This window comes from Eriocheir sinensis, unplaced genomic scaffold (assembly GCF_024679095.1).
Source record: "Eriocheir sinensis breed Jianghai 21 unplaced genomic scaffold, ASM2467909v1 Scaffold357, whole genome shotgun sequence".
NCBI classification, from domain to species: domain Eukaryota; kingdom Metazoa; phylum Arthropoda; class Malacostraca; order Decapoda; family Varunidae; genus Eriocheir; species Eriocheir sinensis.
Window position 1 is genome coordinate 360,001 of NW_026111673.1, and position 26,723 is coordinate 386,723.

At 40.8% G+C, this 26,723-nt stretch overlaps 1 pseudogene; it reads right to left on the bottom strand.

The window, feature by feature from the left end:
- Positions 1-24,208, bottom strand: part of LOC126991888 (CUB and sushi domain-containing protein 3-like) — a 29,738-nt pseudogene extending 5,530 nt beyond the window's left edge.
- Between the last annotated feature and the right edge of the window lie 2,515 nt (positions 24,209-26,723).

Consider the following 26,723-nt stretch of genomic DNA (forward strand, 5'->3'; position numbering starts at 1 on the left):
CTACTACTACTACTACTACTACTACTACTACTACTACTCTGGGACTACTCTAACTATCACCATGATATTTAGGACACTCATAAACCTACTATTTCATACTATTTAACCCTACTACTACTATTACTACTACTACAACTACCACTATTACCTACCAGACATGCAGATATATGGTAGGTAGTCCAGCTCACAACCAACATCGTTCCACAACCATTTTCTACCACGATCCAGCGCCACACAGTCCTGCTTGCCGTTGTAGTTGTTTGGTTGCTGTTTCCCCCACTTCGGCTCAGTCACTACAGTACCTGAAAAGTGGTAGTTGTGGTAGTAGTAGTAGTAGTGGTAGTAGGTGGTTAGTAGATGGTAGTCATGTGAGGTAGTGAATAGTAGGTTCTCGAGGGTGAGGAATCGAATGGTCATAGTGGTAAGGTTCTAGGAGTGGTAGTTTTGGTAGTAGTGGTAGTGGTAGTAGGTGGTTAGTAGATGATTGTCATGTAAGGTACCGAATAGTAGGTTCTCGAGGGTGAGGAATCGAATGGTCATAGTGGTAAGGTTCTAGGAGTGGTAGTTTTGGTAGTAGTAGTAGTGGTAGTGGTAGTAGGTGGTTAGTAGATGGTAGTCATGTGAGGTAGTGAATAGTAGGTTCTCAAGGGTGAGGAATCGAATGGTCATAGTGGTGAGGTTCTAGGAGTGGTAGTTTTGATAGTAGTGGTAGTGGTAGTGGTAGTAGGTGGTTAGTAGATGGTAGTCATGTGAGGTAGCGAATAGTAGGTTCTCGAGGGTGAGGAATCGAATGGTCATAGTGGTGAGGTTCTAGGAGTGGTAGTTTTGATAGTAGTGGTAGTGGTAGTAGGTGGTTAGTAGATGGTAGTCATGTGAGGTAGCGAATAGTAGGTTCTCGAGGGTGAGGAATCGAATGGTCATAGTGTTAAGGTTCTAGGAGTGGTAGTTTTGGTAGTAGTGGTAGTGGTAGTGGTAGTAGGTGGTTAGTAGATGGTAGTCATGTGAGGTAGCGAATAGTAGGTTCTCGAGGGTGAGGAATCGAATGGTCATAGTGTTAAGGTTCTAAGAGTGGTAGTTTTGGTAGTAGTGGTAGTGGTAGTAGGTGGTTAGTAGATGGTAGTCATGTGAGGTAGCGAATAGTAGGTTCTCGAGGGTGAGGAATCGAATGGTCATAGTCAAAATAGTGTTAGAGGTGATTTAAAGATTAGAGATAGCTCACTTTTGATCACTTCTCATATTTGGTGTTATGATTGAAATGGAAATGATTACACAGTCTCTCTCTCTCTCTCTCTCTCTGGCTTACCGTCCACCCAACGCCATGTCCGCGAAATAAATCCCGGGTCTCTCCTCAGCCCGATCCACACCAGGTCTCCTTTCAAAGCTGTCTCTCGTCGCTCTAACTCAGAGGTGAGTCACGGCGGTGAGCGAGTGAGCGAGATCCGGAGAGATAGAGCGCGAGACAGAAGGGTGGGAGGTCCCGCGCGGAGTCAAATGAGCTACCATCGTCTACCTGTAAAAAATAAATAGTACCAGTGGTTATAGTAGTAGTAGTAGTAGTAGTAGTAGTAGTAGTAGTAGTAGTTATAGTAGTAGTAGTAGTGGTAGTACTTACGTTGAATTGATAGCAGGTCTTGTTAAATACCCCAATGGTCTTGATATCAGCTGTAGCAGAACATCGCTCTTTCGCGAACTCTGTAGATAAGTAATATTTCTAATGGTACCCTAAGTTCATGACCCCATTTCTCAGTTATGGTGCAAGGTATGGTAATAGTGGACAGGGAATGGTAGATAGGGAATTTATTAAGCTTTACAACCACATCAAGGAAATTAAAATACCTTTGATGATAATGGAGAAAAATGGGAAAAACTGAAGAGGTGTGTGAGGGAAAAATGGTGTGTTCGAAATGGCGCCGTAAGTTCATGACCCCATTTCTCATTTATGGTGCAAGGTATGGTAATGGTGGACAGGGAATGGTAGATGGGGAATTTAATGGGCTTTACAACCATTCTAAGGAAATTAAAATACCTTTGATAATAATAGAGAAAAATGTAAAAAACTGAAGAGGTGTGTGAGGGAAAAATGTTGTGTTCCGAGTTGTGCCCTGAGTTTATGGCCCCATTTCTCAGTTATGGTGCAAGGTATGGTAATAGTGGACAGGGAATGGTAGATAGGGAATTTATTAAGCTTTACAACCACATCAAGGAAATTAAAATACCTTTGATAATAATGGAAAAAAATGGTAAAAACTGAAGAGGTGTGTGAGGGAAAAATGATGTGTTAGAAATGGCGCCCTACGTTTATGGTCATATTTCTCAGTTATGGTGCAAGGTATGGTAATGGTGAACAGGGAATGGTAGATAGGGAATTTATTAAACTTTATAACCATACCAAGGAAATTAAAATACCTTTGAGAATAATGGAGAAAAATGGGAAAAACTGAAGAGGTGTGTGAGGGAAAAATTATGTGTTCGAAATAGCGCCCTAAGTTCATGACCCCATTTCTCAGTTATGGTGCAAGGTATGGTAATGGTGGACAGGTAATGGTAGATAGGGAATTTATTAAGCTTTACAACCATACCAAGGAAATTAAAATACCTTTGAGAATAATGGAGAAAAATGGGAAAATCTGAAGGTGTGTGTGAGGGAAAAATGATGTGTTCGAAATAGCGCCCTAAGTTCATGACCCCATTTCTCAGTTATGGTGCAAGGTATGGTAATGGTGGACATAGAATGGTAGATAGAGAATTTATTAAGCTTTACAACCATACCAAGGAAATTAAAATACCTTTGAGAATAATGGAGAAAAATGGGAAAACTAAAGAGGTGTGTGTACCTTTCCCAGATGTGTGTGTGTGTGTGTGTGTTGGCCGGTCGAATTTTGGTAGACCAGTAGAGGGATTCTGGTAGTGTGCTCCAGTGGTAGTTAGCGCCTGGTCGATTGTGGAAGTGGTAGAAATCGTGGTCGAATGCAAAGGTGTGTCTGAAAAATCGAGATTACCAAGTTGAAAAAACTTTGAAAAAGTCGAGTTTTTTGGTTGAATTTGCAATGGTGGATGGTTGAGCTTTGGTAGACTGGTAGAGGGATAATGGTAGTAGAGTTGTGTGGTGGTTAGCACCTGGTCGAATGTGGCAGAGTGGTAGAAATCGTGGTAGAATGCAAAGGTGTGTCTGAAAAATCGAGGTTAACAAATTGAAAAAGTTTTGTTCAGAGTAAGTTTTTTGGTCGAATCCGTAATGGTGGCTGGTTGAAACTTGGTAGACTGGTAGAAGGATGGTGGTAGCAGACTTGTGTGGTGGTTAGCGCCTGGTCGAGTGTAGCAGAGTGGTAGAAATCGCGGTCGAATGCAAAGGTGTGTCTGAAAAAGTTGAAAAAAGTTTTGTTCAGAGTAAGTTTTTTGGTCGAATCCGTAATGGTGGCTGGTCGAAACTTGGTAGACTGGTAGAGGGAGGGTGGTAGGATGTGGCTTGCTTACCTTCCGTGCTGTAGACCTCCACCTCGCAGAGAGATAGCTCACTTTCTCGACCGGCCGTTTGCAATATGACATATCTGCCCTTCAGCGGTAGAGCGCATTCGAATTTGACATTACTCCCTTCCTCTGTAAATAGATAGATAGATAGAAAGATAGATAGATGGAGAGAGAGAGAGAGAGAGAGAGAGAGAGAGAGAGAGAGAGAGAGAGAGAGAGAGAGAGAGAGAGAGAGAGAGAGAGAGAGAGAGAGAGAGAGAGAGAGAGAGAGAGAGAGAGAGAGAGAGAGAGAGAACTGGTTTACCTTGGAAGCATCCTGTCTCTCTCTCTCTCTCTCTCCCCCTCCTTCCTTTTCCTCCTCCTCCTCCTCTTCCTCCTCCTACTACTACTACTACTACTACTACTACTACTACTATTACTACTACTACTACTACTACTACTACTACTACTACTACTACTACTACTACTACTACTACTACTACTACAATTACTTATACTTACCCACTTTTCCAGGCTCCCACGCACATAGCCTGTTCTTCTGAATGTCAAGTGAATTTCCAACCCGAATTTCCAAGTTCATAAGTGCGGGCGAGTCTGTTAAGTAAGAGAGAGAGAGGGGGGGGGGTTAGAATTTGAACTACTACTACTACTGGTACTACCACAGCTACTTATGACCACTTAACCACTTAACACCTACCACAGCACGCCCTTGTAGTGACGACAACCACAACAACCGTGTATTCTTGTAGTAGGTCGACCTTCCACCACGGGGATGTCTCAGCCTGGGTAACGACACACTGATTTCCTTCGTGCAAATGTGAGTTTATCCCATCGTTGGCCTTGAATGGCTCTGCCCCCCTTGTGGTTGAGCTCTGGTTGGCCGGTCGAAGGTAGGCGATGTTGGTAGCTGTGGGGCATGGTTGGGTGGTGGTTAGAGCCTGGTAGATTGGGGTGGCGTGGTAGAAATTGCGGTTGAAATGTAGGATTTGGGTGGAAATTTGGGGTTACAGAGTTGAAATGTTTTGAATAAGTTGTATTTTTTTGGGTGATAAAAAAGTGGTGGATGGTTGAGTTTTGGTGGAGTGGTAGAGGGATGTTGGTAGTATGCTTCGGTGGTGGTTAGACCCTGGTAGATTGGGGTGCGGTGGTAGAAATCGCGGTTGAAATGTAGGATTTGGGTGGAAATTTGGGGTTACAGAGTTGAAAAAGTTTTGCAAAATTGGTGGTTTTGGTGGTGATAAAGAATGGTGGATGGTTGAATTTTGTTGGAGTGGTAGAGGGATGTTGGTAGTATGCTTGGGTGGTGGTTAGGCCCTGGTAGATTGGGGTGGCGTGGTAGAAATTGCGGTTGAAATGTAGGATTTGGGTGGAAATTTGGGGTTACAGAGTTGAAATGTTTTGAATAAGTTGTATTTTTTGGGGTGATAAAAGAATGGTGGATGGTTGAAATTTGGTAGACTAGTAGAAGGATGTTGGTAGTATGCTTGGGTGGTGGTTAGACCCTGGTAGATTGGGGTGCGGTGGTAGAAATCGCGGTTGAAATGTAGGATTTGGATGAAAATTTGAGGTTCTGGGTTGAAAAAGATTTGAAAAAGTTGATTTTTTGGGTTGAATTCGTACAGCTGGATGGTTGAAATTTGGTAGACTAGTAGAGGGATGCTGGTAGAAGGTCTGAGTGGTGGTTAGAGCCCGGTAGATTGTGGTAGACTGGTAGAAATCATGGTTGAAAGAGAAATGAAATAGTGACTTACCACAAATCGGTAGGTTCCCATCCCAGATCCCAGCGGAGTTGCAAGATCGCGTGGAAGGTCTGTTAAAGAAAAAAATAAAAAATAAAAATAATAATAATAATAATAATAATAATAATAATAATAATAATAATAATAATAATAACATTGGAATTCTTTATGTAAATTAATTCTGAATGGGACAGGAAGAGGAAGAGGAGAAGGAGGAGGAGGAGGAGAGAGAGAGAGAGAGAGAGAGAGAGAGAGAGAGAGAGAGAGAGAGAGAGAGAGAGAGAGAGAGAGAGAGAGAGAGAGAGAGAGTGTCAATTATATCAATACTACTACTACTACTACTACTACTACTACTACTACTATAACTACTCCTAGACACTTTTCACTATCACCACGACACTTAGAACACTTATAAACCCCCTGTTCAACACCCTACAAGCCCTACTTCAACCACATACCTACTACGACTACTACTTATAAATCCACTACTAAAACTACTTACCCGAATAACGTGTAGCCTTCATCACACGTATAAGTAGCAGTTTCTCCAGCATCTTCCACTTTACAGTTGATAGGAACAGCAGGCGGGGGACAGAGAGCCGCTGAAGTCACTTGCAAGGCTGTAAAGTAGAATTCGTAGTGTTATAAGTAGTGGTGGTGGCAGTAGGTCGGTTGTAGAAGTAGGGCTTGTGAGGGGAGGAATGGTAGGTTTGTGAGGGCGCTGATTCTCGTAGTAGGAGAAGGAATGGTCATAGAAGTAGTAGTAGTAGTAGTAGTAGTAGTAGTAGTAGTAGTAGTAATAAACACGAGAATCATAACACGTTTCCTCTCAGCCAATCAGCGTCGGTCTTGAGTCTAAGCTCCGCCCCCTTCCCCTCCCAGCCAATCAGCTTCAGGTATTCCTTTCACCTTTCTCGTTCTAGTGGTAAATTTTCACTTTTATGCCTCAGTAGTAGGGAAAGTGGCAGTTGTAGTAATAGTAGTAGTAGCAGAAGGTGTAATAGTAGTAGTAGTAGTAGTAGTAGTAGTAGTAGTAGGAGGAGGAGGAGGAGGAGGAGGAGAAAAATAATCCATGACTTCAGAATTTTTTTACTCTCCATTTTACCTCAATTTTTCTCCACCTTGCCTCCACTCCTCCTTCACCTCCTTCCAAAGCAATTATAGCCTCATCTTTCCTCTTTCCAACCACACTATCCACATCCTTCTATCTCTATCCATTCTTTTGTTATCTCCACTTTTATCAAGGTATTTTCTCTCTTTTAAATCTTTTTCTGATAACCTATATTTTTTCTTTCGAGTTTAGTTCCACTTTTCTCCACTTTCCACTCATTTCTCCTCCACTGCCTTTTATCCACTTAAAGCCCCATCCTTCCTCTCTTCATCCACACTATCCACATCCTTCTATCTCTATCCATTCTTTTGTTATCTCCACTTTTATCAAGGTATTTTCTCTCTTTTAAACCTTTTTCTGATAACCTATATTTTTTTCTTTCGAGTTTAGTTCCACTTTTCTCCACCTTCCCTCCACTCCCCCTCCACCGCCTTTCATCTACTTATTGCCCCATCATTCCTCTTTCCATCCACAATATCCACATCCTTCTATCCTTATCCGTTTTTGTGTTATTCTTGTTTTTATCAAGGCCTATGCGATTTCTATGGATCACTTTCTACTGTTTTGTTGAAATCACTGAGGTACTGTGTTTCGTACGACGGACGAGAGAGAGAGAGAGAGAGAGAGAGAGAGAGAGAGAGAGAGAGAGAGAGAGAGAGAGAGAGAGAGAGAGAGAGAGAGAGAGAGAGAGAGAGAGAGAGAGAGAGAGAGAGAGAGAGAATGTGCAAATGAAAGAGAAAAAATATGCAAGATGGCCGACATTTCACTCTCTCTCTCTCTCTCTCTCGAAGAAGAAGAAGAAGAAGAAGAAGAAGAAGAAGAAGAAGAAGAAGAAGAAGAAGAAGAAGAAGAACTAGTACAAGAAGAATGGAAGAGGAATAGGAGGAGGAGGAGGAGGAGGAGGAGGAGGAGGAAGAAATGACAATATAGAGAGAACGGAGGAAAAAAAAATGCGTGGGAGAGAGAGAGAGAGAGAGAGAGAGAGAGAGAGAGAGAGAGAGAGAGAGAGAGAGAGAGAGAGAGAGAGAGAGAGAGAGAGAGAGAGAGAGAGGAAAATGAAAAAAAAATCATACCTACTTACAAAATTACTTACAAAAATCATAATACACTATCCACACCTTCCTGTCCTTATCCGGCCTCCTGCTATCCACACTTTTATCAAAGTATTTTCTCATCTAAATCTTTTTCTGACAACATTTTTTTTCTTTAGAGTTTACGTCCACTTTTCTCCACCTTCCTCTCATTCATCCTCCACGTCCTTGCACCCACTTATAGATCCACCTTTCCTCTACCCATCCACACTATCCACACCCTCCTATCCTTATCCAACCTCTCATTATTTCTGTTTTTATCAAGGAGGGAGGGAGAGGAAGGGAAAAGTGGGTGTGGTACTGTGGATGGAGGTGGATGAGGTAGGAAGGGAGGTGGATGGGGTAGAAGGAGTGGTAAGGATGGAAGCGGGCTCAGGCGAGGCAGAGATCGTGTTGGAGGTGGAAGGGGAAGATCTAGTGGTGATGAGGATAGGGGAGGAGTCTAAGGTGGTGGAGGGAGAGGAAGAGAGAGCGGGGGATGAGGTAGGAAGGGTGGTAGATTGGACGGAAGGAACAGTAAGGGTGGAGGCAGGCTCAGGCGAGGCAGAGGTATGGGATTGGCTCAGAACGTCAGAATATGAGGAGGAGGAACCAGGCTCTGATCATGACAAAAAAAACATTCGCAAGAAGAGTGACGAAACAGAAATAAAACGGACGGTGGAGGAGGAGGAGGAGGAGGAGGAGGAGAAGGAAAAGGAGGAGGAGGAGGAGAAGGAAAAGGAGGAGGAGGAGGAGAGGAACGACGACAAGGAGTATAAGGGAAGCAAGGGAGCACGCGGCAGAGCCAGGCTGCTGGAGGACAAAACTCCCACATTTTCCCTAAACACGACCCAAGACCCCAAAACACCGTCCTTTCCTCCCTTCCCGGCCACTTTGTTCAGCCCTGAGCCGCTGAAGCCCTCTGCTGCCTTCTCGCCATTACCTGGTGGGATCATCCCCTCCCAGGTTCAAGAAGGGGCAGGGTGGTGGGGCAGTATGTGTCGAGCGGAGTGTGATGGAGAGGTGTGCAGCAGCGTGGGTGATCACGCTGAGGATGAGGGTACAATGCTCAAAGCTATGTCAGGAAAAGCTCAAAAGCGCCATAACGGAACGTGGCAGTGACGGGAAGGAGCGGGAAGTAGCAAGATGGGGCGACTCGGGGTGTGGAGGGTTGAGGCTTAGCGGGGCGTGACGGCGCGGCGGTACAAGACAAGTCACAACTGGAGTCAAGGTCACCAGTAAGCAGAGCTGGGCACGATAACAGAAATCCTTATTCCCGATAACCGATAATGGGAAACCGTATCGGTGATAACCGATATTCGTTAACTGGAGACACAAACATAGGCGATAACCGATACCCGATATAAATCCACAATTCCGATACTAGTTAGCGATAAGTCCGATAGGCGAAAACGATACTATATTGATATTTCAAACAAAAAATCATAGACGAATTCAAATTTTCATGATCAGTATTTTAGAAAACTTACAAAACCTGAAAACCACACGTTGACACGTACCTATGGACGGTAATGCTGGAAACGCCTGAACCGTGTTGTGTTATTTGGCGTCCCCGCCGTCAAAGGCTGGTGCCTTTGTTTGTAAACACTGGTCTCTCGTGAACTGCGCATGCTCAGACCAGCAAGCGTAGACCTGTACAGTCTCACAAAGCTTTTAGCCGTAATTAGAGTTGTTGAAGGTTGAATCAGACATAGTACCACCATCCCGCTGTTTCTAGAACGACACTCTGTACGAGTTGTATTTATATGTACAGAGTGTCGTCCTAGAAACAGCGAGGATGGTGGCACTGTATATCTGATTCAGCCCTCCAGCAACGACTCTCAATGTGTTAGCAAGCTTTGTGAGACTGTACAGGGCTACGCTTACTGGTCTGAACAGTTCACGAGAGACCAGTGTTTGTAAACAAAAGCGCCACGATGGGACACCAAACAACACAACACCGGGTGCCTTCAATACCATGGCATGCTCAAAAACGAATATGAAATATCAACTTTGAGGCAGTGAATAATCATTTTCGGGGCAAAGTTAAATGATTTTTCTCTTTGATATATTGATTTTTGAGTCTAACATAAAAATATAAGCTAGTGTTTTAATGTTGATGACCTAAGTATGAAATCTCTTCACTGAAGATATTTCATACGCCAAAGTTTTTTTCACATATTTCATACGCCGAAGTTTTTTTCACATATTTCATACGCCAAAGTTTTTTTCACATATTTCATACGCCGAAGTTTTTTTCACATATTTCATACGCCAAAGTTTTTTTCACATATTTCATACGCCAAAGTTTTTTTCACATATTTCATACGCCGAAGTTTTTTTCACATATTTCATACGCCAAAGTTTTTTTCACACAACACCGGGCGCCACGTGTAGGGAGGAGACAACGCTTTTTTTTTTTTTTTTTTTATTTGAGAGGTGGTAAAAAGTTGCGATTATCGGTACTTTGGTTACAAAGGTAACGATGATCCTCTAGATTCTAGGATTAAAGATGAGCTCCGGGAGGGCAGCATGAGCCAATGCAGGATGGCGCCACTATAAACACTCGCCTGCGCCAGAACGGGCTGGGCCGACCATCAGATATATATATACTCTATATATATATATATATATATATATATATATATATATATATATATATATATATATATATATATATATATATATATATATATATATATATATATATATATATATATATATATATATATATATATATATATATATATATATATATATATATATCTCTCTCTCTCTTTCTGAAATTATCAAAATATAAATCTACGTTCACATCCCGCCATATTTAACTTACACACACACACACACACACACACACACACACACACACACACAAAATATTGCAGCAGTAGAGAAATTTTCAGAATAAATAGCCTAATACATAAAGGGAGGTTGAAGGAAGAGGATAGTGTGTGTATATATATATATATATATATATATATATATATATATATATATATATATATATATATATATATATATATATATAATATATATATATGTATATATATATATATATATATATATATATATATATATATATATATATATATATATATATATATATATATATATATATATATATATATATATATATATATATATATATATATATATATATATATATATATATATATATATATATATATATATATATATATATATATATATATATATATATATATATATATATATATATATATATATATCACTTTTATTCACCGTACGTACTGTAATCCAGTATGACAAAGATCTATTTTTCTTTTTTTCTTTAGTCCGGCCAAGAATTATAAACGTCCTGAACACCAAAACCGTCCGATATGTTTTTTCTTAACTGTCTTTTAAGAGGAAAACACGAGTAAAACGAAGACGAAAAGGAAAGAAAAGGAAAAATACAGGAATAGTATGTAACTCACTTTATTTATTACGGTTCTTCTGTAAATTTCTCAACCGTGGAAATATTTTTCTTAGCAAATGGATTAACTATATACAACCTCTTTTTATTTATTAGGCTTTTTTTCTGTAAATTTTCTACCGCTGAAATATTTGTATTAGAAATTTGTGAGGTAGAGAAATTTACAGAGGAAGCGAAATAAAAAAAAGGAGGTTTAATGAAGAGGAGGGTGTTTAGATAGTTTATCAGAGGCTAAGAAAAATATTACAGCGTTAGAGAAACAAAAATAAATAAAAGTAACTACATATGTACTATATTAACACATTTAAAATTGATAAGAACAGTTAAAATGAATATGCTTTCTAATACGTATTGCCGAAATAGCTTGTAACGAATAGATCAATGTATTAGACAAAAAACATTAAACAAACTCTCAACACACGTCCAAGACCTTCTTCGCCCAGCAAGGACGTAGGTGCGGCGAACGAACAAACTACTGCACGACTACTCTCACACCGTACTCTCAAGACAGCGACACAAACACGACTCCCCTCTCCACTCCATGCCACATTCCCCTTCCAACATACGAGTTGCGCGATAATATGAGTCATCATACTGTGTCTCCACCTGCACGATGCATCAAGGTCACACTTGCAAGCTTGCACAGCCATTCACAATCGCACTCTGCAACATTCACAATTCAGATCTGCAACGCTCACAAGCATCAACATACACTGGTCCAGACAAGGAGACACACAGACAAACATACAATAAAACATTTACATCACATGTTTTAAGCGTACTACTTTGTTTAGCGTAGCGTGTGTTTGTTTGGTTTCATTGTTTACATCGTCAGTCGGCGGCAGTCACGTCACACACTTCACACTGGGCAGTCGCCTCGCGTTCTACCTGTGCTTCGACCTCACTTCTGTCTACATCACCATGCCGAAAGAAACCGGGAAAAGGAAGAAAGTCGTCCTTACCATACAGCAGAACACAATGCCGACGATCAAACTGGCGGCGATCAAAATGGCGGCCATAAATCCGGATTATCCGAAAAATCGGCTTATCCGAAAGAGGCTTCCCCCCTTCCATTTCGGATAATCGGGGTTTTACTGTATATATATATTTATCATCATCATTCATCATCATTTCATTGACGCCTGTTCCTAGGAGTTCCCACCAGGGGATGGCCACGGCAGAAGAGCTTCCAACTTTCTCTATCCAGACACTCCCTCCTTGCCTGCTCAAAGTTTCTCAAAGATCTTTCCCCCCTCTCCCCAATGTACTCTTGCACCCTATCCCTCCATTTCACTGGAGGTCGTCCTCTAGCATTCCCTCCCTCTATTTCACTCACATACACCCTTCTGGTCATCTTACTCTCCTCCACTCGCTCCATGTGGCCAAACCACTTTAAAGTCTGTCGCTTCACTTCTTCCACCACTCCACACTTCTTCCCTTCACCCCCGTGACACATTCCAAAATGCTCGTACACACTTTCATTACTCATTCCATCCATTCTACTCACACCACAAGCACTCCTCAAATAACTCATTTCCACTGCCTGCACTCTAGACCTCTGACTTTCATTCCAGGCCCATGTTTCACTTGCATATGTGAAGGTTGGTACTATTATTGTATTTCTCAAATCCCTCTTTACCTCCATGCTCACACTTCTGCCATTCATGATTCGTCCCAAAGACCCTACCACCCTTCTTCCTTGCAATGCCCTTTCTCTTATCTCTCCCTCCGTACCACCATGCTTACACATAACTGATCCAAGGTACTTAAACTCATAGACCTCCTCCATTTTTTCACCATTCAAAATTATTTTGCATTCTTTTTCACATTCAATTCCCACTCTATATGGGCATACAAAATCTACAACCTCATTCTACTTCGCTCACAAACCATCACTTTACTTTTGTTGACATTTACTTTCAGCTTTCTCCTTTTACAGACACTATCAAAAACACTGACCAAATTTTGTAGGTCACCTTCATTTTCTGCAATGAGCACCGTGTCATCAGCAAACAGTATCGAATTCAGTACCCACTTCCTTCCCTCATCGAACAGTCTTACTCCAACTTCCCCAACTTTGCCCTTCATTTCTCTAATAACACCATCCATATAAATATTGAACAACCATGGTGACATGACACACCCTTGTCTTAAGCCCACTTCTATCTCAAAATGTTCACTTGTTTCTCCATTAATTTTGACACATGCAGATGCATCCTCATAGAAAGACTTTATTGCACTAAGCAGTTTTCCTCCCACACAATAAATCCTTAAAACATCCCACAATGCAATCCAATCGACTCTGTCATAAGCTTTTTCCAAATCCATGAAGGCAGCGTATAGTTTCTTTCCTTTTGCTATTATTTTTTTTTCTACCATCCTGAAGGCAAATATCTGATCCACACATCCCCTTCCCTTCCTGAAGCCTCCTTGCTCTTCACTGATTTTCTCTTCTGTAATTCTTTGCACCCTCTCTATTATGACTTTTCCATATACCTTTCCGGGTATACTCAGGAGACTTATACCTCTATAGCTCCCACATTCCCCTCTCCTGCCCTTCCCTTTGTAAACTGGGATAATGATGGCTTTCGTCCAGTCTGCTGGCACCCTCCCATGCTACTTCACATATCTTGACCATCCATTTAACAACTACATTTCCTCCACACTTCAACATTTCTGCTGTGATTCCATCAATTCCTGCTGCCTTTCCATTTTTTTATCTTTTTATTGCCTGATTTACTTCTTCATATGTTATACTTCTTTCTTTATGTACTCCTCCTCTACCTCTACTCAAAACTGCTGTTGTTACGGCTGCTGGACGTCCATCCTCAAAATTCATTAAGTTTTAGAAATATTATCTCCATCTCTCTTTCACAGCTTCCCCATCTTTCAACATCTTTCCATTCTCATCCATAACTTCATTCATTTTACTTGAGGATATATATATATATATATATATATATATATATATATATATATATATATATATATATATATATATAGATATATATATATATATATATATATATATATATATATATATTTGAAGTGCAATCAATATTTAAGCTGGCAAGCAATAACAAGAAACAATTCAAATTGTACATCTGACCAGTGAAAAGGCAGATCTGAACAGGTAGAAATCATCACCATACGAGCATTCGAAGAAAACTAGTTAGTTTCGATATGTAAGCAGCAAGGGTGATCATAATACAGGTCATATATAAATTACAAACCTAACCTTTACAAAAAAGAGTTAATATGTAAAATTAGACACAGCTGAAGATAAAAAGGAATTCTTATAGGGCTTCTTTTACATGAGACTGAGGTAACACATTTGCAAGGATTGGCTGATCTTAAGAAATATATTTACAAATTCCCAAGTATTAAACAAGTGCCTCACTAAGCAAAGAGTAGTTGGCGTTTTTTTTCGCCGAATTTGTTCATCACTCTCGACTGAAATGGGGATATCATAGTGGACACAGAGGAGGGTAGGTCCGTTCAGGCGCTCTTGGCCGACTGTACTCTTCAGATAGGTTTTCAGCCTTTTCAATGCTGAGAAAGACCTTTCGGTTTCCGCGTTGGAGACTGGAAGTGTCAACAGTTTTCAAGAGAATGGCGAGATTGGGGAACATGCTGGTGCTGGTGTGTGCCTGGGCTTCTTTGATAGTTTGGACGACCGGAACAGATAAGGCCCAGCGCTCCGCTTCCGCCTTCATGAGTGTCAGGGATTCGATGTCGAGCTCATAGAGCTTTGCCGCTTGAAGCACAGCCGCAACATCCATTTCGGGGCCTTTGAGGAGTTGCTTGAGCTGAAGTACGATAGGCACTGTGTCGTCGCCGAACCGACTCTTCAACTCAGCCAAGACGTGGTCCACGAACGGAATGTACACCGCCCGGCGGTAGTACTCCTCAGCATTCTCGCACGTAACATTTAATCGCTGGGTCTGTCGTCCACAGAGTCGTGGCACAGGGATGGTGTCATGCGATGACCCCACCTCGACCAAAAACTCTTCCGCTTTCATGAACACGTCGTGGAAATGATTCTCCGCATCTGCTCTGAACTTGGCAAAAATGGTCTTGATGCCACGAATCGTGGCACAGGCTGACACTAGGTCGCCATCTTTTCTCTGAAGAGTTCGGCTCGGCTCGAGAGTATGCGCCAAAAGCCGCCAATATACACTCCACTGCAACCTGTCCAACGATAAAGCGGGGAACACGTATGGCGATGAGAAGGAGCCCAGCGGTGGCGTCAAGTTCTTCCTCTAGAAAAACAGCGATGACAGGCAGAAATTCAACGAAAACCAGCACTGCGTCATGCCTCTCAATCCACCTGGTGGGGCACAGGGAACAAGCTTTTTGCGCCTGGCCGAGGTGAGGTTGACAACCTCTGTGAAGCAGAGAGAGCGCATATTCCAAGAATGAACGAAGTTGTACACCTCGGTCAGTGTTTGAGGAGCGATCTTCACTTCCTTGACGTCACACGCCTTCGTCAGTACTAGATTCTGCCGGTGGTTAAAGCAGTGGCTTGGCTTGGCCAGGGTGTCCTTCTTCATGAGTACTGCGGCACACCCTTTGAATTTTCCCATCATGGCACTTGCTCCATCGAAACCAAGTCCCCTGCACTTGGCCATGTCCAATCCGAGGTCTTCAACGGTGCGCAAAAGGAGCCAGGCTAAACCTTTACCGGTGAGGTCATAGGCATGCACAAAGGCAAGGAAGTCTTCCCTTATTTCCTCTTCAAAGTGCCAAATGATGGCAGTGGCCTGCACTAAAACTCACTTTCTGCTTGCATGTGAGGAATGAGGTCACAGATTTTTTCCTAGGCCTTTAAATCTTGCTCTATAATATTCAATATACGATTCTGTCACTGAAATACTGAATATAAAAAAAATCCTGAGCTCTCCAGAAATGCAACAGGAAGGTACCAGTTTTCGTTTTGACTCCTAGAAAGTGGACATATTAGCAGATGGGGGGGGGGGGGTCGTCCGACCCACCCCCCTGGGTACGGCGTACTGCAGCCCTGTGCGAGTATATAGATTGTTAGATGAGTGTGGGGCCCATAAGAGCACGAGGCCCTGGGCATGTGCCCGTTGTGCCCTGGCCCTGCAGGAGAGTGAAAAATTACATCAGACACCGAAAAAAAAAAAAAAAATCTTGCCTGAGCATCCCGTCTCCGGATAGTAAAGCCCAAGGAACCTATGGAGGAGGATTTTTTTAAAGTTTGGAGGACAGCGTCCAGAGCTATCTAGTGGCGGCCGGCTTCACTCCCCAGCTCTCTAGCTTTTTAGGGGTATCTTAAATATATTTTATGTTTTCTCAATTCATGGGTGTTTCAAATATTTTAGTTATCCTAATATTTTTTTCGGGGGGGCCCGGGCCATCTGGCTTCCCACTCCCGTATCCGCGCCTGCACCTGCATATGCCTACAGCCGACGACACATTCTGTATTATAGTTGCAGCACATTATTAGCGAGTCAGTTCTGTACCCACTATCCACATACACTCGAGATTTTCTGGGGGGGCGGAGATCAGATCAGATCAGATCAAGCTGAAATTTTGTGCAAATCCTCTTGGAGGCTTTGCCTGTCTTCGTCAGTAAGAATCAAGTTACCAATCTTTGTGTTGTCTGCAAATTTACTAATGCAATTTTTGAGTCCAACATCCACATCGTTGATGTAAATAATGAAGAGCACTGGGCCAAGAACCGAGCCCTGAGGGACGCCACTAGTGACCGGCGCCCACTCTGAGTTAAATCCGTCAATCACCACTCTTTGTTGTCTGTTGCTCAACCAATTCACGATCCATTGGTTTACTTGACCGTCAATACCTATTTGCTTTAATTCATAAAGTAATTTATGATGTGGGACTTTATCAAACGCTTTCTGGAAATCAAGATAGACTACGTCCAATGATTTGGTTACGTCATAAACTGAGAAGAGGTCATTATAAAAGGTCAATAGGTTTGACAGGCAGGATCTTTTGTTACGGAAGCCATGTTGTGAATCCCAAATTAATGAGTGGCTTTCAAGGTAACTCACAATTTTCTCTAATTATGCTCTTGAGCAGCTTACCTACAACTGAAGTTAGACTAACGGGCCTATAATTACCTGGTATTTTTCTGTCTCCCTTCTTAAAAATCAGTGTCACGTTAGCCTTTTTCCAATCCGAAGGGACGATGCCTTGTCGCAAGGACATTAAAAAATTGTGAGGGAGGAGAATTTCAATCTTTGTTTCTTTAAGCAGTATAGGATATATTCGTCGGGTCCGGGACTTTTATTAGTTTGAAGGGATTCGAGAACTTTAATGACTTCATTGATAGTTACTACAAAGTTTGGCAATGCATGCTCGAGATTTAGGTTAGCACTGTTGTCATCACTGGTGTTGGTGGTAGTGGTGGGAGACTGCTTGTATTAACCCCTTCACTACTGCCGGGCCAAAACAGCGCCCCGCACTGTATCTGAGATCACCGCGTGCGCCAAATTTCAAATGTCGCTATTGATTATAACAAGTTTTCAGCCATAAACTCAACATAATCATCATGTGTTATATATGAAAACATGAAGAATTAAATGGTGCACATAAAGAAACATAAATTATTTGATAATTTTGAGATGTAAGCATAAATATAGAGATAAAATAACTTGTATATTGGCTAAAGCGAGCCAGTACGCAGTACGTGCATCCTTGGATATGGTACGGGGCACGCAAGGACACAGTATACGCGTCCTCGTGTTGAAGGGGTTAAACATCCTAGAAAAATAATTGTTTAAGAGGTTTGCAATGTGTTGGCTGTCAGACACTTGTGCACCGTCACTGTTTGTTGAAGGTCCAATTCCACTTCTGATCGCCTTCCTATTGTTCATATAACTGAAGAAGGGTTTCGGATTATTTTTACAGTTGGCTGCAATGTTTTCTTCATATCTACACTTTGCCTGACATACTAATCTTTTCACTCGCCGCCTGGCTTCATGATAAAGTCTAATGTTTTCTTCATATCTACACTTTGCCTGACATACTAATCTTTTCACTCGCCGCCTGGCTTCATGATAAAGTCTAATGTTTTCAGGCGTGCTTTGTTCTTTCTTTAGCCTGCAAAGCAATTTTCTCTCCTTAATCGAGTGTTTAATTTCACTATTATTCCAAGGTGGGCTTTTATTAGTGTTACTTCGCTTCTCACACACTGGACAAAAGTGTTCTGCTGAGTGAGTAAATAATCCTTAAAGTTTAGCCAGGCTTCCTCTATGTTGTCGTCACCTGTATTATTTGTCGGATTTCTACGAAATTACCTCTTGAAATTTATCACCTTTTCTTTATTTTCAGTCACTGTTGATTGAACTCTGATATCGACGCACACTAATCTATGATCGCAAGAACCAAGGTGTTCTCCTACTGTGACATTACTGACTAGGCTATCTTAGGTCGCTATAACAAGGTCAAGTATGTTATTTTGTTGAGTTGGTTAAGAAACCATTTGGCTTCGGTAATTTCCTTCTAAAAATTCGATCATTCCATGTGACTCACCTTCTGTGCCTGACAGTGTCACCCAGTCGATATGGGGGAGATTAAAGTGTCTTAATATCAGGGAGTCGCTCTTATTAAGTGACTGCCTTAACCCGTACAGTGTCGCCTTTTGTCATCGATAGCAGTCATGCCAGGTTGCACTTTTTTCGTATTTCTTTTTTATTTGCCCATAAAAATGTTAAAAAAAATTATAAATTATTTGATATATATATATATATATATATAAATATATATATATATATATATATATATATATATATATATATATATATATATATATATATATATATATATATATATATATATATATATATATATATATATATATATATATATATATATATATATATATATATATATATATATATATATATATATATATATATATATATATATATATATATATATATATATATATATATATATATATATATATATATTATTTATATGCGAGGAATGGACCCCTAGATTGTTCGTTGTCTTATTTTTCTGCGTCTCAGAGCTAACGATGTCACACCGGAAAAGGGAAATTTATCTTTAAATATTTTTAGAGCCTAAATTCTTTCCATTATAAACACTTCTCACAACCCTAAAGCGTAAGTAATGTTTAAGTACTGCTTTACTCACAAAAACCTCAAAAAATAAACAGGAATTGTAAGTACAAGAAAATGACTGGATCAGGCAACACCGCTCGCTTCAAGGCCGTCTCTACCACAACCGTAGCTCACAAAGTTCAAGAAAACACTATGATGCTTCCGACGATAAGTTTTCATTTCCGATTACTCTGAACCATAATTTACTATTCCACATGCCTTACTGATTACAGAATCAAGGAGTAATTACCTACAAGAAAGTAACTTACCTTCTTGTATGATGATTTTTGTTGGAATGCGGACAAATGTACAGAAAGGCCCTTTAACATCCATTTAAAAATACGAAGACTTGTCAAATTATTCCTCTTTACTGTCAATGAACAATGTTACATACACAAACAAAAATAAAGGGCGTATAAGCCCTCAGAAGAGCTTGCGTATATATACGTACTAAACACTTCCCTAAGAGGTACGTATATGTACGTACTAAACAATGCACGGGTTAAAACGCTGTACATTTCAACATCTTCTTCGAGTGATTGCCCCGGAGGCCTGTATGTGACAGATATATTAAGACTGAATTTTGCAATGTTTACTCGCACACACATATGTTCAACGTTAGTCTCTTGGTGTTCTGTCAGCGGGTTGCAAATAGTTTTTGATGTAAAGGGCGACGCCACCACCTCTACAGTTAACACAATCTTTTTTGAAGAGTGTAGCCATGTAGTAATTAACTTTATTATGGCCTTCCTAATATCTGCTGAAGAAACTACACCTTGTCATGAACAGAGCTGCAAGGCTAATGAAGGCTCTGCCCCCCGTGAGAGAATAACACTTGCACTTATAGACTTGCATTGGCTGCCCATTAAGGCACGAATAGTCTACAAAATATGTGTCTTGACTTACCAGGCAAAGCGACTTAGTAAACCTGGATATATGAGAAATTTACTACAGGATTTTCATTGGACTCTGCCATGTCAGTGAGACACAGTGCAGAACAGCACAGACTCTATGAGCCCAGGGTCAACCTGGAACCGGGTTTCAGAGCATTTGAGAAGAGTGCCCCGCGGCTCTATAATGAGTTACCCGGGGATGTTAACCTGTAGCGTACCGCCCTATGTGATACAAAAGTGGCCCCCAGTACCGCACTGGGAGTAAATTTTTTCATTGGCTAAATCCCTTCAAAATGACCCCAGTAACAAGGAAAATAGCTTCATTCCATTCACCGTCGCCCATAAGTGCTCTGCAGTTACCTACCCCCGTACGCTTGTGGCTTACCCATGCCGCGGCCCACAAGGTGCCGTCCCGTCCCTTGGTATAGTTTATATATACTGTATATATATATATATATATATATATATATATATATATATATATATATATATATATATATATATATATATATATATACAGTCGTCCCTCAAATAATATGGGGGTTAGGGACCCAGGACCCCCGAACTATACGAAAATCCGTTTAGAATTAGTGCCCCCCCCTGAAATGCTCCTGATCACTCCTATGGGATCCGGGTCCCGCCTGGCTCGGCTGTTACCCGCGGGCACAAGTTGCTAGGTATGCACTTTTTGCTGCTGTCACAGTACAATGTCTACATAATATGGAGGCGTAATGTCGTATTTTGGAGGCGCGGAGTCATTCTCCACAATTACCGTTTCGTATCTTTTTTCAAGTATGATTTTGAGAGCAATAGAAAGTGTGGTAGAGAGTAAACGAGAGTGTGAGTGTATGACAAGGCTCGTTCGCTGTCCCTTGCAACAATAAACTATCAATCAATGAGGGAGCGCTGCCTGGATGACTCCGTTGCTAGGCGCGGTAACACTACAGCAGAAAATGCATAACTGACAACTTTGGCCGGCGAGTAGAAGCTGAGCCAAGCGGAACCCGGATTCACTTGGTATGCCAAAACGTACCTTCTCCTAAATCTGAATTCTTCTGCAGAGTAAAGAACTTTTTTTAATGTTTTGGGGTGCTTTCAACAAGTGTTTTGGCTTATCTCTTGGGTCCCATGTTCATGTTATGTGGTAATGGAGAAGCGCAGCTCAGGTTATGCACACACACAGACAGTGAAAGGTTTCATTGTGGCAAAACAAGTGTTCCTAATGTTGTGCACACACATGGATTGGGGATATGTGCGTGGGTGGGAGTGCGACGAGCGGGAAATTTAAAAATCCTAAAAAACTCTTCTATGACGATTCGTATAAAACCGAAACCGTACTATTGGAAACCGTACTATTTGAGGGACGACTGTATATATATATATATATATATATATATATATATATATATATATATATATATATATATATATATATATATATTTATATATATATATATATATATATATACAGTAAAACCCGATTATCCGAAATGGAAGGGAAGCCTCTTTCGGATAAGCCGATTTTTCGGATAATCCGGATTTATGGCCGCCATTTTGATCGCCGCCATTTTGATCGTCGGCATTGTGTTCTGCTGTATGGTAAGGACGACTTTCTTCCTTTTCCCGGTTTCTTTCGGCATGGTGATGTAGACAGAAGTGAGGTCGAAGCACAGGTAGAATGCGATGCGACTGCCCAGTGTGAAGTGTGTGACGCGACTGCCGCCGACTGACGATGTAAACAATGAAACCAAAGTAGTACGCTTAAAACATGTGATGTAAATGTTTTATTGTATGTTTGTCTGTGTGTCTCCTTGTCTGGACCAGTGTATGTTGATACTTGTGAGCGTTGCAGATCTGAATTGTGAATGTTGCAGAGTGCGATTGTGAATGGTTGTGCAAGCTTGCAAGTGTGACCTTGATGCATCGTGCAGGTGGAGACACAGTATGATGACTCATATTATCGCGCAACTCGTATGTTGGAAGGGGAATGTGGCATGGAGTGGAGAGGGGAGTCGTGTTTGTGTCGTTGTCTTGAGAGTACGGTGTGAGAGTAGTCGTGCAGTAGTTTGTTCGTTCGCCGCACCTACGTCCTTGCTGGGGCGAAGGTGCAGACGTGGTGTTGTTGAGAGTTTGTTTAATTTTTTTGTCTAATACATTGATCTATTCGTTACAAGCTATTTCGCCAATACGTATTAGAAAGCATATTCATTTTAACTGTTCTTATCAATTTTAAATGTGTTAATATAGTACATATGTAGTTACTTTTATTTATTTTTGATGTTTTTTAACGTTTTAGTATAGAAAAAAAATTTTTTTAATTGCATTATCCAGATCAATTTCGGATAATCCGTTTTTTCGGATAATCCGCTTTCGGATAATTGGGGTTTTACTGTATATATATATATATATATATATATATATATATATATATATATATATATATATATATATATATATATATATATATATATATATATATATATATATATATATATATATATATATATATATATATATATATATATATATATATATATATATATATATATATATATATATATATATATATATATATATATATATTTATATTTATATATATATATATATATATATATATATATATATATATATATATATATATATATATATATATATATATATATATATATATATATATATATATATTCTTTAAGATGTTCTCTTTTTGTCTAAGGAGTGTCTAATTCTCTTTAGGGAGTTTGTTGATGGTATCCCCGTAGGATATCATCTGAGTAGCCAGATCGCGATTTCGGGTCCTGGACCCTTCTTCAGTGGCGTTGGGAGTGAGTGTGTCCATCTCAAGGTGTGAGAGGAGAATGACTGGGTGTCCGCGCGGGGCTGCCTTTATACGGCTGGCTCCCCGGGGTTCCTCGCTGCCTCGGCTCCTGATTGGCTGAGCGTTGCTGGCTGGACACCTTTCCTCATGCTTGGAAGAGCCTGCAGATCTTGTTGTTGGATGTTAAGATTTGGCTCCATATCCTTGATGTACAACGCTTCTAAGATGGGCAGGCGTCTGTAGTCGTTGCATGTTGTAATTATTTCGGTATTTTCTTCCAGAGTTTTTCTTGTAAGTTTCGTCTTATGTACTTGCTCAGTGTGGGTCTTGGGCGCTCCTGATGCAAGGTGATAGCTGAGTCGTCTGCTTAATCTCAGTGTCGTCATGCCGATATAGGTTGATTGAAGGGCTGCACAGTTCCCTTGGTTGCAAGTGAACCTCTATACAACATGTGACTGTTGAGTATTCTTTTTGTCGACTGCTGGGCTGTTTCGTAGTAGGAGGTGGCTGGTCTTCTTACTTCTGTAGTAGATGGTGAGGCTTATTTCCTTTTCTGGGTTGGTGGGAGTGACGTTTTTCTTGACGATTTGGCGCACTATACGCTCATCTTCTTTGTAGTTTGTGGAGAAGTGTTCTTAACTTGTTTTTCAATGTCGTTGGTGTTGAATCCGTTGCTGAGGAGTACATTGGTTGATCTGCTTATTTCTCCATGGACTTCTTTCCACGTGCTGCAGTGGGTGATAGCTCTTCTGATGTAGGCGGCAATGGTAGAGTCTTTGTATCGCTGAGGGCACTCGCTTCTACCGTTGAGACACTGGCCATTGTTCGTCGGTTTTACATAGACGTTTGTGGAGAAGTTTTCCTGGTTCTGGGTGGCGCTTCTTTCTATTGTGAACTTAAGTCCTGAGATCTCTTGTAGGCAGGTACGTATGTCTTCCATGTCTTCTTCTTTCTTCGTTTTGATGAAGATGTCATCGATGTATCGGCAGTAGATGTCCCGCTTGTTTATTGTTTTGAAAACTTCATCTTCAATGCAGCCCATGAAGAAATTTGATAGAAGCACTCCCAATGGAGAGCCCATAGCGACGCCATCGATTTGCTGGTATTTTTGACCCCGTGGACAGGTGAATGGTGCTTCTTTGGTGCAGCATTGAAGTAGGCCACGTAGAGCTGCTTCTGGGATGTCGAGCGGTGGGGTGCTGTCGTCATGGTACACTCGCTGAACGATGTAGTTGATGGTGCGTTCGACAGGGACATTCGTGAAGAGTGATTCAACGTCCAGTGAAGCGATGATTCCTCTTGAGTTGTTGCTCTTCAGGATGTCGAGGAAGTCTGTTGCTGAGTTCAGGCTATATGTTGTTGGGACGTATGGTGTAAGGATTTTGCAGAGTTTCTTCGCGATAAGTCGGTGTCGGGATTTGTGACATGATGGGCCTAAGTTTGTTTCCTGGTTTATGTGTCTTCACAGTGCCATAGCAGTAGCCCATACCATATTCACCAGAGACCTTGTTGATTCTGATGGTCTCGCTGTTGATGTTGCTCATGGTGATGAATTTGTTCAGCTTTTTCTTAAGGGCTTCCGTAGGGTCTTTTACCCGAAATCGCGATCTGGCTACGCAGATGATATCCTACGGGGATACCATCAACAAACTCCCTAAAGAGAATAAGACACTCCTGAGACAAAAAGAGAACATCCTAAAGAAAATGATCAACGCTGAACTGACAATCACTTTTAATGAAACATGTTTACGAGAAAATCTCCTGCCCATTTATACTCTCTCTCTCTCTCTCTCTCTCTCTCTCTCTCTCTCTCTCTCTCTCTCTCTCTCTCTCTCTCTCTCTCTCTCTCTCTCTCTCTCTCTCTCTCTCTCTCTCTCTCTCTCTCTCTCTCTCTCTCTCTCTCTCCCTCCCTCCCTCCCTCCTCCCTATATATATCTATATATATATATATATATATATATATATATATATATATATATATATATATATATATATATATATATATATATATATATATATATATATATATATATATATATATATATATATATATATATATATATATATATATATATATATATATATATATATATATATATATATATATATATATATATGTCTCTGTCCTCAATCCTCAGAATGATTATGGACCTGATGGAGTGCCTCCTATTGTCCTTAAAAACTGTGACTCCGTGCTGTCACCCTGCCTGGTCAAACTCTTTCTCCTCTGCCTGTCAACATATAACTTTCCTTCTTGGAAGTATGCCTTCATACAGCCTGTGCCTAAGAAGGGTGACCGCTCAATCCCTCAAACTACCGTCGTGTAGCTTTACTTGTCTATCTAAAGCTTTTGAATCAATCCTTAACCGGAAGATTCAAAAGCACCTTTCCACCTCTGACCTTCTATCTGATCGCCAGTATGGGTTCCGCAAGGGGCGTTCTACTGGTGATCTCCTAGCCTTCTTAACTGTCTCTTGGTCATCCTCTCTTAGCCGTTTCGGTGAAACTTTTGCTATTGCGCTGGACATATCAAAAGCTTTTGATAGGGTCTGGCAGAATTCTTTGCTTTCCAAACTACCCTCCTACGGTTTCTATCCTTCTCTCTGTACCTTTATCTCCAGTTTCCTTTCTGACCGTTCTATTTCTTTCCCTAAATCTATTAACAGTGGTGTCCCACAAAGTTCTGTCCTATCTCCCACTCTTTTTCTGTTGTTCATTGATGATCTTCTTTCCAAAACGAACTGTCCTATCCATTCCTACGCCGATGATTCCACTCTGCATTACTCAACTTCTTTTAATAGAAGACCCACCCTTCAGGAACTTAACGACTCAAGGCTGGAGGCTGCAGAACGCTTAGCCTCAGACCTTACTATTATTTCCGATTGGGGCAAGAAGAACCTGGTGTCCTTCAACGCCTCAAAAACACAGTTTCTCCACCTATCCACTCGACACAATCTTCCAAACAACTATCCCCTATTCTTTGACAACACCCAGCTATCACCTTCCTCAACACTAAACATCCTCGGTCTATCCTTAACTCAAAATCTCAACTGGAAACTTCATATCTCATCTCTTACTAAATCAGCTTCCTCGAGGCTGGGCGTTCTGTACCGTCTCCAGTTCTTCTCCCCTGCACAGTTGCTGTCCATATACAGGGGCCTTGTCCACCCTCTTATGGAGTATGCATCTCATGTGGGGGCTCCCTCACACAGCTCTTCTGGACAGAGTGGAGGCTAAGGCTCTTCGTCTCATCAGCTCTCCTCCTCATACTGATAGTCTTCTACCTCTTAAATTCCGCTGTAATGTTGCATCTATTTCTATCTTCTATCGATATTTCCACGCTGACTGCTCTTCTGAACTTGCTAACTGCATGCCTCCCCCCCTCCCGCGGCCCCGCTGCACTCGACTTTCTACTCATGCTCATCCCTATACTGTCCAAACCCCTTATGCAAGAGTTAACCAGCATCTTCACTCTTTCATCCCTCACGCTGGTAAACTCTGGAACAATCTTCCTTCATCTGTATTTCCTCCTGCCTACGACTTGAACTCTTTCAAGAGGAGGGTATCAGGACACCCCTCTTCCCAAAATTGATCTTTCTTTCGGCCACCTCTTTTAATTCTTTTTAGGAGCAGCGAGTAGCAGGCTTTTTTTTATTATTGTTTTCTTATTTTGTGTGCCCTTGAGCTGCCTCCTTTGTTGTAAAAAAAAAAAATAATAATAAAGTGAATATTTATCTTTCAATAGAAACTTACCTCTTGTTTCATTTACATTGTTTTTGATTTACGCGACCTCTTCAAGGACACAATACTTGCGTAAATCAAGAGTTACCTGTATATATATATATATATATATATATATATATATATATATATATATATATATATATATATATATATATATATATATATATATATATATATATATATATATATATATATATATATAAAATGGTATCCTAACTTAAGCTATTCCAGAGTGAGTGGAGCCCACCCCCCCCTTCACTACTTAAGAAAACCGTAGTAACACCAACACCAACACCTTCTCCAGCAAAATAAAAG